The following is a 15,280-nucleotide window of genomic DNA, read 5'->3' as shown; positions in this document are numbered from 1 at the left end:
ATTCTAGGCCTTCAGGGCTGTCGGCTTTGGCAGAAGGCATCACGATTCCCGGAAATAATATGCAAGGTAAAACAGTTTTTGCAACCTTGCCGAACGCTCGAACGCGTTTTGTCACACACTTTACGTTGTCAAGGCATGAAAGTTTGCCGACATGCACTATAGACTGCAAAAACTGTAGGTTGAGTTCCAAATAACCCAGTGTGTATATACGCGCGTGCTGATTCTATACCAGGCATCTTACCAGTCTGGAGGTTTATTGAGCAAAACGAGTCACGTCTTCGTTAAATTTATAGTAACACATATATGTTTGTTAAAACCTGGAGGGATATTTTGGAACACTTTGCACAGCCATATCTTCCCGATATTCGGATATGCGTTATAGGAAAACTGCACTCAAGAGGAGGGGGAGGAGCAAGGGGAGGAGGGGAAAACTTTGTTTAACAATTAAATCTATCTGGTTAGTGGGCCGGGTCCTCAGTCCAGGACAAGAGAGTAAAAATAATTTTCTTCAAATCATAGAAACGCCATCCCGAGTAGAATAGGATTTGTTCTTCGCGCTTGGAAGGGTTGACAAGCAATAAAGAGCTACTTGGAATTCTTCTTCGGTTTCGAGTCGTGAAATATATGCAGGTATACTATTTATTACGTTAGTTAGCGAGTATATCATGCCTTCAACACCGTAACCATGTCATCATTGTTCGAGTTGAGAGTCAGTTCGTTATAATAACGATATAATTACGATAGAAATTCGGAGCACAAAAGCCGCCTTCGAGTATTGTGGACCACGTTGTTTAGGGCGCGATCGCGGTGTCGTAGCACAAACCTTCTCATTGTATTTGCATGTGAATAAACAAAGCACGCTGCGGATATGCACCTTCTTGCACACAGCCGTAATAAAAGCCAATTTATGAAGAAGGGAATGTATGCTATACAAAATGAAGAAAATATCCACACGACCTTTGTGAGGCTCCCAAACATCCCAAAACCTCCTAATAAGAAGTTGGTGACGGCGCAGAAAAATTAATGCGTTGTGCAGAAAAAAAAGCAAGAAACGTTCATCCGATACAAGACAACAACGAAAGAAACAGAAGAAAGCCGCTTTATTTCCTGCTGTGTGATGAGCGTGTAGAGGCCGCTGCTTGGTACGTAGTATTAGACTGTTGAGACTTCATAGGAGCATCTCAAAAATATGCAGGGAAGCCTACGCATTTTGAATACTTATCGAGAAGCTGTGATGACTGATCCTCGCAAATAAGCAAGAAAGGACGAGTTACACACGATCTTCTGACCGATACTCTGAAGAAAGTTGTTCTCTATCTCTTCGTGTGTTGCAAACCTGCGGGGGATACAGCTTCAAATTATTCAGATGCGTCAGAAGCTGGCAAAATAACTGAGTCGCTAGAAATACGCTTTTTAACGCACTACAGCAACGAAGCGGGCGATTTCTAGCCCAGGCACTGTTGCCCCTCACAAGCGGAGTGTAGCAGACGACAGCGGCGCGAATCCCTAAGCCGACGTCAGACCCAGGGGGCGCCACTCAACGATCTCACCGCCAATAGGCAGGAGTACGTGCCACCACGCCGAAAGCATGAAGCCTTACGCACGACTAGAGAAACGGCTGCGCTGCCTACACATGACCTTGCATTGCCCCCGGAAAGGAGAATAAAAGAGAAAAGTTGCATAGGTTAAAACCAATCTAATCCGCCTAGCGGACCTTTTCGAAGGGGGTTTTTAGAGTATACTTAGATGTGGACACGACTTCAGAGTCTAGGGAATGCTGACAGAGTACGCGATTTCTGAAGTGAGAAGCGTGGAACTTGTACCTGCGAGTTACTACGGGGAAATAGCGGACTAGGCACCGGTGCAACTATCGCCAAAAAGCAATGACCGGATAGAATGCTACCCGTCTCTACTGCAGTTTTGGATTATGTGAATACGGGGCCTGCCGGTACATTCATTTGTAAAAGAAAACCTTTCAAGCTTTCACCTTCAACTTATAAATGCAGGTTTTCAACCTGGCATCCAAACATTTATTAGTTGACATGTTTTACTTCTGCCCAATCCTATTGCACGGTTTTTTTGCTTCACCTTAGTTAGTTGAAACCTTAATCATTTGAGCTGCTACGGGGTGTCTTTGAGGTGCAAATTGAAGGGCTTTTACTGCATGTTGGTAGGTCTTACTGTCCCATCCCTAAGAAATAGGACGCAGTACGTGTTGGTAGTGTGGCACTGTTTTTAGTTGCAGAGGTAGTAGTTTTTAGGACAGCCCGTGTCCATTTTTGAAATTATTACTGGTGGCCGCGTTGCGGCGTATTCTACGGCGTATTTGATTATCGCGGTGTCGATCGCAACTCAAACTTCTTGAAATTTGTTTTGTGCATTTCGTATGATTTTCTTCATCCAGGCTATGGAATGTACACCATTAATGGATGTTTGGATATTTTCTTCATCCAGGCTATGGAATGTACACCATTAATGGATGTTTGGATTTATAGTTAACCTTTAGTAGGATTCATATTTGTAGTTTACGATCTGTTCTCCAAAGAACCCGTTCTGAGGGCACGTCCTGAAGAATATTGGTTGGTGTTCTGCACACTCCTTGAGCAATGCCGGGTCGTCAGTGTATACCATGTTCCTAAAAGATCCCACATATACTGGTTACATTCCTTGACTAATCATTTCGCAGAGGATGCTCGCAACGTTTCCAAGATAATCTATTCTTTCCTTATTCCGGTGTTGGTAAGAAACATTGATTTTCGTAAAATACTGTTTTCCCAATGAAATCTATTCCACATTCCTTCAAGAAATCTTGTGTAAGTCTCCTCCATTTTCTCCAATTTCAAAGTCTTTACCGTAATTGCTGCCTTTACGCAGTGAAAATATTTTGCGTCGTCCTGTAATAAAATTTATGTTCTCTGGATTTTTTAACGGAATTGATACCCTTACTGGCCTCAGTGGCAGCATTTACGTAATCGGATCCGTTTTACCTGTATCGTATGTGGTTAACTACAGCCTTCATGAAATAATTCTATACGGGTTGTATGCCACAGCTGTTGCAGATTTAGCACTCCCAACACGGAGAAGTTAGGGGCTTTCACAATTCTCCCCTACGCCTTCTACTAGGAGGCATAATCACTGTTGTTGTAGGTTTGTTTTTAAGTTGTTCAAAGCATGCTAGAGCTGGCCGTAGCTCACGTGGTGTATTCTGGGACTCCTTCTAAAAGAATCCGTCTTCTGACAGGATGCGTCCTTAAAGGGACCCGGAAAGGCGTTTTGAGCACACTAAATGAACTAGCGCAATCGTTAGATTGGGTCGTTAACGTCCTCTGTGCCAAGTATTACTCTTTTACGCGCTGCGGAAAGCTCACGCTTTTGTTGCAAAGTTTGTCGTTTTTTTCTCACCCTTCCCTTCGTGTTTTTGGACGCCGCCATCTTCACATGTCTACATCATCGATTCCCAGATGTTCGTCATGAGCTAGAAATCCTGCTATTGGGCGGCTTTTTCACGCACTTCCGGCAAAGAGATGAGTCGTCTGCTCAGCGTCGGCTCGCCGGCTGATCTACCAGCGGAGTGCCGGAGTGCTTGGGCATTTTACGACAAACGATACAAGTGTAAAACAAACGCTTAACCGTTTGTATTGAATGCAACACGGCTATAACACGACATGGATATTCTCTTACCTGAGTACGTTCCATAAAGAAGCGTTGAAGCCCCGTGGAACTTCTTTCGTGCAATCGGAGAGAACGCCCTGAGCCGAATGCCCGGGTTTGACGCATACAAATTATTCAACTTTAAAACAATCCAGAGATGCGTTTCTAACGAACACAACGTCACAACATGCGTTGAAAGTCTGAACCACGATTGACAGAGGATGGGTTGCCTCCTGCCCGGCGTAAATTCGGTACTCACCTCGCGCGCGGTTCGCGGGGACGAACAGCAAGTCACTTAACTCTGGCGCACAAGCCGATGGCTTTTAGCCACGCACACTGCACATACCCCATGCGAGGTTGAGTTGTACGTCGCTTGAGAAAGATAATCCAGACCATGGGAAGCACTATCCACCCGCAGAAGCACAACGTCGCATTTCATCGCGAAACACAGGCGTCCACAACACACACACCATCGCCTCCTGTAATGCCAAACGCATCTCACACTTCCCAATGGGAGTGAGTGGTACGCCTGCAGTGCCCACATGTCGCGAGGTGGGGCCCCGAGCTGAACCGGGATCACGCAACCGTAACTGACTTCTGGAGTGGTTTGTGCCTTGTTGCCAAGGCAACCGATGTTTGAGATTGTGAAAGAAATGGCGCTCGCTCCAGCGCTAGAAAGCTCAGAGCCGCGGAGGACCATGTTTTGCCAACGTTGCCGCTCTCCACCAGGCGTCGCCCCAAGCTGAACTGGTCACATGATTGAAGCGTTTTGTGCACGGGTTCTGTATCGGTTTAATATTACTTTTTCACATGCCGCCGGCAGGAATTACCACCACCGCAAAATAAGACCCGGCACCAGCGGGGCCACATCTGATACGGCGGTTTTTGGATAAACAGTGTGCGGTGCATCAAGGGAACGAGCGCACGACCCTCCCCGTGCGGCTGCGAGTTCGCCGCCGATAAAAGTCATGTGCCGCCAGCAACGTACACCGCGAAAGGGCAAGGCCAGGCCGCCGCATACATGCGGCCAGATTTTTCGTTCGCTTTTCCAGCCTTTAGCGGAGTGCGGGATTCATGATATCAACAAAGCTTGCCCGTAGCAGACGACAGTCTGAGCAGCGCAATAGCGGAAGTACGTCACCGCTGCGGAGCGCAGCATCATGGGAGGCAAGGCTCGCGCACCGTCAACAGCGGAGAGTAAGTCGAAAGGAGGAGGAAACTCGGAGCGACGATAATGCGCGGTTTTTGATTTACGACTTCTCAGCTAATACTCATCGCTTTAACGAAATTCTTGCGGGAGGAGATTGCAAATACATTACTTTATTTGGGTACATGTACATCCATGCATCGGCGGAAGGTATTTCAGGACCCCTTTAATGTACATTTTTGGCATCCCCAGCTGACACGGCAAGCTTTTATATGCTTCCCAGCATGTTATGCCATACATGCGTATCACTCGACAGGCAAGAGGTCCGCCCCCGAAAGCGCAAAGATTTTCAGCGGTAGAATAAGGGACCTACCATTGGTATAATAACCCAGCTCTCTATAAAAGACGGAAAGTGCTATACCCTTGATAGTTGTTATGCCATGCACCGATACGTCAAAGAATAATGAAAACTCAACCCGCTTTCTTTGCAGTTAATGTACGTAACCGTAAATGACATAAAACGAGCTATGATAATTTGCAGCTGGAGTTATTGCTTTTTCATTGATTGATCGATTGATTGATTGTATGGTTTGACACGCCGACGCAACGCAGGCGATGAGGCACGCCGTAGTGGAGGGCTCCGGATTAATTTTCACCACCTGGGGATCTTTAACGTGCGCCGAAATCTCGTGCACACGGGCGTTTTTGCTTTTCGCCTCCATCAGAAAAGCGGCCGCCGCGGCCGGGAATCGAACCCGCTACCTCGTGCTCAGCAGTGTTATTGATTTGCTGAAAAACATTTCTTAATCGAAGAACACATTTGATGTGCTTCTAAATCTAACAAAATAACTCTTTTTTGTAGCAGTTTTGAGTACCCTCCCTTTGCCATTTAGTGGTAACATGTTACTTCTACTCATTCCAGAACCACGAACACGAAAGTTTGACTATCGCAACCTTCTTAGGAGACCTTGGACTGAAGTGGCCGTTGGAGTCCTCCACCACACGCTACCAGCTCTTCGTCTCACTGGGGAAAGCCTCGCTACGATTGGGCATGCCGATGCTCTGGGGCTTCTACGTTGGCCGCCATCCGTCCGGTTCGTTGAAGAACACGATTTATATGACGTTAGACTCCCGCTACAACGACTGGATTGGAACGGTTGAAATGCTGATGTATAAACGTAGAGTCAGAGACTACCTGCGGCACTGTGCAGAGATTGTGGGCGGCAAGGGACAGTCCTATGAGAGCATGATTGAGGACGTCTTACAGGCTCACCATGAATTGGCGGCTGCCGTCGTTGCGTACTGGGACCCTTTCTCAGGCCCGCGGTATGTCGATCTTAGCGATCCTGACTTGCGCCGAGCCGTGAATGGTCAGCTACCAGATGACTCTCAGCTGTGGTGGAAAAACGAGATAGTCAACCTTCAGCCGGAACTGTATCATCGGCTTAACGATACGTTTTTCAGCCTTGATGAATATCGGAAACGCTTTACCGTCCTCTTTGGTGCATACGTGGTTTGGGCGCTGCTACCACTGATCTCCAGCTCCCGTACTGCTAATATTCTTGCCGATATGCACTCGCCAAGCAGGACTGTCATTGAGCAGAGGCTGCAATGCTACGGTTTGCTCCAAGAGGTCATGCCATTGGCTAAGTGGCATATCGACAACGAAGCACTGGCAGAAGGTGAGGCAACTCGCCACCTTCTACGGTTGGCCGTGCTCTCTGCGAACAAACTGGTGACGCCATACGGGGAATCAGTACGAAAGCGGGCGGAGATCACAAATGCCCTTCTTTCGCTGAATGCGTTGAACATGAGCGAAACGTGGGAGGAACTAGACAAGGCATACGATTACCTGCCCAATGAGAGCAGCAAAGACTTCTTCAAACTTTTCCTTTCCGCCAGCCGCGCCACCATCACCATGTTTAAGAGGAGTCTGCGAAGGCCACGCAATACCATTTTCCACGTACCGGGAATCGCCAGCGACTGGCTGTACCGGCTGCTGGTGGTCCGAGAGGTGATACTGCCCAATTCCTTGGCCTCACCACCACTCGTTATGCCCTGGCACCCAGCAGCAGTTCGTGTGGCCCTGGCCGGCACGTTCATCAGTTACCAGATTCTGATATTCATGCTATTCAAGTTCTTCTACAACGACCATTTCGAGGTGAGTGCAACACCCGCCAAAATTGTGCAGGAACAGCGATGGTGCGAAGATTGATTGTAGGGCTTAACGCGCCGACGCAACACAGGCGATGAGGCGCACCGTAGTGGAGGGCTCCGGATTAATTTTGACCACCTGGGGATCTTTAATGAGCGCCGAAATCTCGTACACACGGGCGTTTTTGCTTTTCGCCTCCATCAGAAAAGCGGCCGCCGCGGCCGGGAATCGAACCCGCGACCTCGTGATGGTGCGAAGAACACCGACGTAACGAGACTGTGTGCAAGGTGCGTTACGAAGCGTTAATTGTGCATCAGGTGAATTTGAAAGTGAACCTAATTCCAGGAATGGGCTATCACATCTAATGAAAGTCCGAACCAATGAAGAAACACAAGATTAAAAAAAATGTCTTTTAGAATTCTTTAGATTCCATTGCACATGATTAGGTGCGCTCCCAGGTACTGAAATTGTACGTAGTAGTTTAAATACAGGCGGCAGAAACAAATGAAGTGTACACTCTAATGCTAATTCCATTTGAAGATTATGGGACAATATTCTCTAGGAGTGGGATTCATCCTGCAGCGTAGAAGAATAAGCCGTTGCTTATGTTTGATTGTTGTGTTTCAGGGAGACGCACGTTACTACGCATTTTCTTCTGAGATATAAAATACATTTGTGTAGGCAAAACGGTTTCTAGTGTTTTAGCGAGTGGACTTGGGCTGAGGGGACCTCCAAAAAGAACACAGCTCAAGGAATGTTTCCACCACCACCAATAAAGCATGGAGCACGTTTTCATAGTGTGCTGTTCGCAGTGGGCCAAGTGTCTTTTGACAAGTTTGTGTTCGAATACTTCGGGATGAACGTACTCACGGGAAAAATGGAAATACCAAAAAGAAGTTGCTTTAGCATAAAAGAGCAAAGATAGATCCCGCACGGAGAACAATATTTAGCCAAGTGCTGTCACAATAATATTCCTGAATCCTAAAATCTTTGCGGTGAGTGTTACAGACGCGCATTATGTAAATGTGAATGCCGTAGATACACATATGACTGTTCACTTGTAGGATGGCGGTTTCATTAGAGTACCGCCAGTGAAATGGTTCCATGCAATTTCTCCTCATGTGTCACCTGCACATCGAGCTACGTGGGGCTGTCACTGATTTTAGAGCGATTCCCCGTGTTTTAGCCGAAGCAAATTACGACTGCCCCATCTATGGCTTAGGTGTCATAGGGGGAATTAATTCGACTTGGGTGGCTTGAACACCAAAACATTTTGGCTTATTCAGAGATACTTGGTAAATATGTTTACTGCTGTATCATGGCGGTGTCCATTCATTAGTTTTTTTTTTGTCTCCACATTTGGGCGAGTCCATTTGATAGCACGCTGGCGTCCACAACTTCTCCGAAATCCCTTCTCTGTGACTGGCCCGGATCTGTTTGATTTTGCGTGCGGGCACGTTATCCTGAATCTTGAAAGGCTGCGGCGCAATAGATTCCAGCACCCGAGCTACATTCGTAGTGGTGACCTTGTTACTCCTATTATTCCTTGGATTATCTTGCTCTCATTTGATTTGGGCCCGTGAGTGTGCCACTGCTCTATTTCCAGGACCACAAAAAGAAACTCCTTCTTACACCTCACTAGAAAGTTGCAGTGTGCTGGCGTCTGTCAACACTTTAAAAGCTTGTTCGATAAAAACTGGTTGTGCCCATTCGCGGTGCAACTTTCACTCTGTTTGAACGAGCGAAACCCGAAGAAGGACTCGGAAGCTTTCTAAGCTTCAACTGTTTTCTGGGATGAACTATCGAGCGATGTCAGTCTTTAATTCCTGGTTAAGGTTCTCATCATCAGTACATGTTCTTAGGAAAAAGTGAATTACCATGTCAGCTGAGGCACCAAGCTTTATAATGAAGGGCGACGCTTTAAAGCCGGCTACTCTGCGAAGGTCCGCCTGTTGAAAGCCGTATTTCTGTGAAATGTGCCAAATAAGACTGTGTGATAGAAATTACTGTTTCGGGGCGCTTGGAAACAAACCAGAAGGACGAAAGGGCACAACCACAAGCACAACACTTAAACGACCTTGGGGCTACTTGCCTATGCCTTACCATCGATGTTGCTGCAGATTACAGAAAACAATGAGAATGACGAAGGATTCGTCTGGCTCTTCCTGTGGCCGGCTTCTCGGATGTCGTGTTACTCTCCCTACTTGGACAGTGTATTGCTTGAAACTACCTGAAAATACACCATCCCCTTGAAACCTTCCTTGTAATAATATGACAGCTTAAATAGGCCATTCTACGGCCAAAGACGATTCTGAAACCGAAATTGGGAAGAGCGCGCACATTACATCCAGGCTAAACTGACGTTTCAAGCGGGTGTCCATGCGGCCCGAGGAAACCTGCGGGCAACGTTTTCTTGAACGGCCGACAACTGTCAAAGACGTGCTTCTAGAGGCAAGGACCTATTCTAGTGGACCCCACTGAAAGGCCGATGAAAAAGATAGAAAATTTTGTGCACTGGGCTATTCGCACATTTTGAATTCATTTCACAGCTCACAGTATTATCCGATCATGGCATCGGGATTACGAACATATCTAGTCAACCGTGTCGACGTTTCCTAGTCTAAACGGTGAACTGTTAGGTCTGTAATGAGTATGAGGTACGGTGAGGCTTAAGAACCATTGGTCGCCAAAAAGGCATTGTTACTCCACGCCATATATGTTTATCCTTCATGGAGTATTCCAATCGCGGAAAACAGCCTCTGCGGTAGGGGGCAATTCCGTCCATCTCGTCCCGAAGCTTAGTCAATTCTCAGAAGAGGAGCGATACGGTAGCTGGAATTGCAGACCGCACCTCCAGACACACGTTTATTACTGGGGACAATGACGCTCATAATCCACATAAGGAGTCTGTGTCGAATGCCGTGGCTCTTCTCATCGTGGGGTATGTTAATTTCCGCTTTTTGCACCCAGCACTAGATACATTTGTCAAGGATGGTGCCGAATTTTCCACAATTGATCTAAACACGTTTTCCAGACTGGAAAATGTTTCTAAGAAATATTGTCGGCCTCTCGGAATAAGGCCGATGTTCCGCTTCGAGAAAAAGTGGTGGAAGTGTTTTCTAATATGAGGGCTTCGTCATAGCCTTCTGTGTATAGGTCGCTGGTCGCGATGGTACAATCGAGAAATTTGGAAGACGCTAAACAAGGTGGTGCAAAGGGTACACACTTGCAAACAACACTGCAGGCGTCATGTGTGGATAATCTGAGAAATTATTCTCATTCATCTTGGAGCGGTGAGGCCCTACGATGCAAGTTTACCGAATAACACATCAGTTGCTAGATCAGCACCGGGCAAAAAACCGCGCCTCACGCATTAACGACACTTTCCTGTCCTGCTTGCTCTCACTGCTGCGTGCTGAATGGGGAAGTCTAGTTTTAGAGCTTAGTGACGCAGGACATAGCAACGAAGTGAACTGAATTTAGAGTGAACGAATGTTTCATAAGTGAAGAGGGTGCAAAGTATAGAGCATTCTTCTGTCTACTTTTAGACAGGATACTGTCATCTCTGTTAATTCGGAAGCACTTTCCTGGTTCAGTCGCTTCAGTTTCAACTAAAGAAACAGAGTTCGCAGTACCGAAACTGCCCTCTGGTGGCAGCCATCTTGAAATTCCATACGGTAGCGTAAGCTGTCGCGAAGCTCCATCCAGCGTGTCCGGCGAGCGGACCGGGCCTTGCTCCGGTAATGCCGCTAGCGCAGGAGCGCGCCACGCGTGCGCAATGGCGCTACCTCTTGCTATCGAAGCGAAGTCGACCGTCAGAAAAAAAAAACGTTTAAAAACCTTCTAGAAAACCTTTTATAATTCTAAAAACCTTTAAAAATGCCGAAGCATGTCATACCGTTTTCCTGCTGCAGTGCGTTCCGAGTGGGGCTAGACAGCCTGAACCTGCACAGCCTATATTTAATTTTTGTGCAGACTTTGCGTTTCACCTGCCACTATATACGCATCAGTCATTGCAACTTTGCGTCATCGGGGAGGGAGAATACAGGTGATAGTTTTCCCATAGCCATGAACGAGGGAAGCGGCGCAGTATTTGTGGAAAAAAAATACACGTGATTTGTTCTATTTCGGTTAGGCTGATATAGTAGAAATATCACGAGAAGCACTGGAACGTAGGGGGAAACCTTAAACGAATAAGAGAATAGAACATAACATAAACAAATGGAAACGGAACGGCATAATCAATAGAGAAGCATCGACAGCGATGTCCACAAATAGTGTTTCGTGGATACTTGGTTTTGCATTTTACCCCAGTTGATCAAAAAATACGCCACGAAGTTATTGCGGAGAGCATTTATTGTGTACAGTTATTCACATCCCTTCATCACACAAATCCACCTAAAATTACGTGCTAGTAGCAAGGATGCTCTAAAAAATCTGTTACCATATAAGGACATCTAGCAACAACCCCCGACCTGCCCTCTGGCATGTTCCCAAGTCTAATATTCGTGGTATGCAATTTGACGAGCATCAAACAACCAATTTAGTAGTAGGTTTCCTCAAATGAAATTAAGGTCATTCGTTGGGCGCCTGCTCTTACGACCGTCAAAAAAATGAGGATGATGCCTCTTTCACGTGAATTGTTAAAACACGAAAGTGAAAAGTGAGAAGTGCCTTCAAAGGAGCATTTAAATGTTTATTTTGCGTCCACACGAACTTGCCCATCGCTAATTATATAAGTCGGTATGGGTTTATTAAACGCACGAATGTTAGAAAGGGGATTGCACTCGCCCGAACATTGCGTAAATCCGACTGAATCCACAGCCCCTTGAAATCGAAAGCAGTAGCTGGCGGATGGTGCCTAAATTCACCCCCGTCCCGCGTAAACGAAGATGCTGTCATCAAACCACGAACTGTTGGCCCTCATTAGTGTCATAACGAACTACTTCATTTCGCCTTTCCTAGACGGCAGCACCTTCTGAATTAAGAACGTAGTGCGGAAGATATAAGGCGCGTTGTTAAACCTGCATCCGCTTGAACTCTTAGCCCAGTTAGCGTAACATAACGCCCCGTTGTCGCCAGAGAGTTCGTGGCTCAAATACGGGCGGAGCCGCGTCAATGGAACTTTTTTTGGGGATGTGATTTCAGTGACCGATATGCGCCAGTGAGATGTTGGTGTACCCAGGCATAAAAGTTTTTCGTCTCAAAAATTGGCACAGCTTGCACTAGTACTGCAAGGTTCCAGAAACAGCAGAGCTGGCGGACCCCCTGAATTAGTCAGAGACACAGCTGTTGTACCTCACATTAGGTTATGGCAAGCGTGGACAACGCGAGGCGCTCCTCAGAAGGCACACGGAAACGTGCGCTCGCCTGCCTGAGTTCTCTGACCTTACACTTACTTATCTTACAATCCACGGCGGATCTTAAAGATCAAAAAGCACTTACTTTAAAATCACAAAAGTAAAACTGTCAGATATTGTTCCTATCCTACTGCTAAGACACAACATTGCTAAGACACAAGACACCACTATGAACGCAAACCCATAACCGGAAGCCTTCCACCCTTTTCCCTGCTGTTCTTCACACCTGTGTTTTATTCTACAAGCCTTGCGTGCATGCCTCAACAAGAAACCTTTTGGTGTACTCTTAAGTTGTGCACGTACTGTGTACACTTTTACAGAGTTACGCGCTAACACTAGCACCCACTTAAATATTTATTAAACAGACTGCAGGCGATGTGAAGTGTCTGGCTCTATGCAAGCACGTGAGAGAATGTTTTCTTCTTTTCTAGACATCTAATGACGAAACAAAGATCTGGGTCAATTCCGTACATAGCACCTTTCTGCCTTAAATCACCTGCTAACTTTTCTCCGGACTACAGTTCACAACCCGGGTGTCTATATCTCACCCAGGAATACAAGAGCAATCAAGTCTCACCTTCCTTGCTACCATTTATCGCGGCGGTGGAGCAGTACGTGGAGGTGCTAAAGAGAAGCGACCTTGTGCCGGACATGACAAGACAGGAAATCCGCCACCTCACAATCGAAAGCCTGGCCGCCGTGGTTGCAAGCGGCATACTACGCATGCCCGATTTCCAGCTACTTACCACGGCGCGCGCCGACGAGCCCAAGGAGCAGTCCTTTGAGGGCATTCCACCTGAGCAGCTGTACTTCATGGTCAACTGCTTCACCCGGTGCGGAAAGGTCGAACGTCGGCTCTCCATTGACGTAGGTTATCTCTGCTCGCGCGTTTACACTATACCCTCCGTCCATAGGTTTCTGCCGCTTTTCCGAACGCGGCCAGAGCCTGTGTAGATATTTTGTCAGTGTGAATATCCATACGTAGGGGTTTTAACGAAGCGAATAAGTATTAAAAATTCTGCTGAGTGATGAAGAGACAGTGTGTAATCATGTGCACGAGAGATGTGCATAAAGTGCGATGTCTGTATCCCCATTTTAAAAATTGCTGTTTTATATTTCTTGCCTCGTGTACTCCATTGGTGCATATCTTTATACAACGCTGATGACGAGGCCCTTAAAAGAAATTGCGTCTGGTGCGCACGACGCGCGTGTTTTCTACAGTAATTTTATGCTTGCCACCTTTCCCGTGCTTGTGCTTCGTCCCTCCGCAATTGTTGTCCGAATAACAAGAAAAACACCGAAATGTCACTACCTACCCACCTATAACCTCACTTACTGTATCCTCAGTCGTCACTATCTTATAAGTCGGCAGGAGGCGGTGCCAGGATATCCGAGAATGAATTTCCTATAAAATATATTACCTACTAAAATTACTGCAGTAAACATAAATTTTATTAAAGTAAAATGACAAGGACGCGGCTCACGTCTAACCACCTGGCGGCATCACATTATCAGCTAACACCTGACTGCGAACACCACCCGGCTTGTTGCTATTTTTTAAATGCAGAGCATTTCTGTAACTCGCGATGTCACCCGCGTTGACGTCCGTAGTCCGCACCGCACCCCTCCGTACTATATATAAAAAAATACTATCCGGCGCCCGGTTTCGATCCCTCGACCGTGCGGGTTGAACGGAATGTACATGGTGCTCTACCCACTGCGCCACAAAGCCGACACAGAATGGGACGCTAGCAACGCGCCTTATATCGTTGACTCATTCAAATTACTGCTGACCAGCGCTCTCTCGTCAGCAGTTGCTACAAGTGCAACAACATTAACGTAACGCAAACTACTTAACGTCGTGCGCCCCCGGAAATGCTCTGCATTTGATGGTGCCACTCGCGAGGGGGATGTTTCACTGCGTCTTCTCTCGGTGGCGGGACCCGTGGCGCCATCTGGCGGATGCGCGGCACAACTCGTAGCACTTTCTTTGAAAAAGCGCCTCGAAAGCGCGGCAAATATGAAATAGGGATGACGCGCTATCGAGGCAATCCGCCGACGTGGCTGCTTTGTGTACAGACTCGGCGGCAAGCGTCCCGGGATTCTGGTGCCGACCGAAGCCCATTTTATGCTGTAAAGAATACGTTTTTCTTTTTTGCTAAGGGGATGTGGGCTAACGTGATCTCAAAATGTTTCAGTTTTATCAATTTCCTCAGTTCCATTTGAAATATTGATAACGTTGTCTTCATGTGAAGTACCAAAGTTATCTCTGAATGGCAGTCACCATTTTCCGCGCCGACATAGTCCCAGATAAGGCCACATGACAATTAACATTTATGTATGATTTATATTTACTTAAGGAGCATCGCCATTTTATTTTAAGAAAAGTCTTGGGTGAGATTTTCTCAAATCAGGTCCGGGCATAATTTAGAATGAAGTCCAGTTAGCGGAACACAAGGGCCAGACCTTTCCTTACGGCCAGATTACAGCGGTCTCACGCGGAAGGCGCTGTATGTAGCCGCAATACCAGAAGTAAGGAGCAATATGAATTACGAGTTGCTCAGCCTTAATACTGCGTGATGGGGACTTATATTGCCATAGCGACTACATGAAGGTAGACGCGGCGCAATTGTTGTTGTTGCACCACAAGAATTTCAATTCCAAAGCTCATGACTTCTAGGAATGAAACACATACCCAGGAAAGCGAGCGCTTCCATAGGCACAAAAACAAGGGACAAACGACAAGGCGTTGTACGCTTCTTGCCAGATACGTCCGACATTGATTTTTGTGGCAGTACGCATTCAATCGTGTAGACACAGGTCCACTGTGACGAGATTGGAGTACAAATATGCAGTTACATGGTGCCCGCAAGTTTTTTAAGTGTTTTCAAGTGCATTAAATTTAGCCTTCACCAAATCATGATAAATATACTTTATTTGAGATCAGGTGCTGATGTTACGGCACCC

Source organism: Haemaphysalis longicornis, unplaced genomic scaffold, assembly GCF_048455015.1.
Source record: "Haemaphysalis longicornis isolate Haplotype H1 unplaced genomic scaffold, Haemaphysalis longicornis Haplotype H1 scaffold_8, whole genome shotgun sequence".
NCBI lineage: Eukaryota > Metazoa > Arthropoda > Arachnida > Ixodida > Ixodidae > Haemaphysalis > Haemaphysalis longicornis.
The sequence above is the reverse complement of the archived record's forward strand: the minus strand, read 5'-3'. Positions refer to the sequence as shown.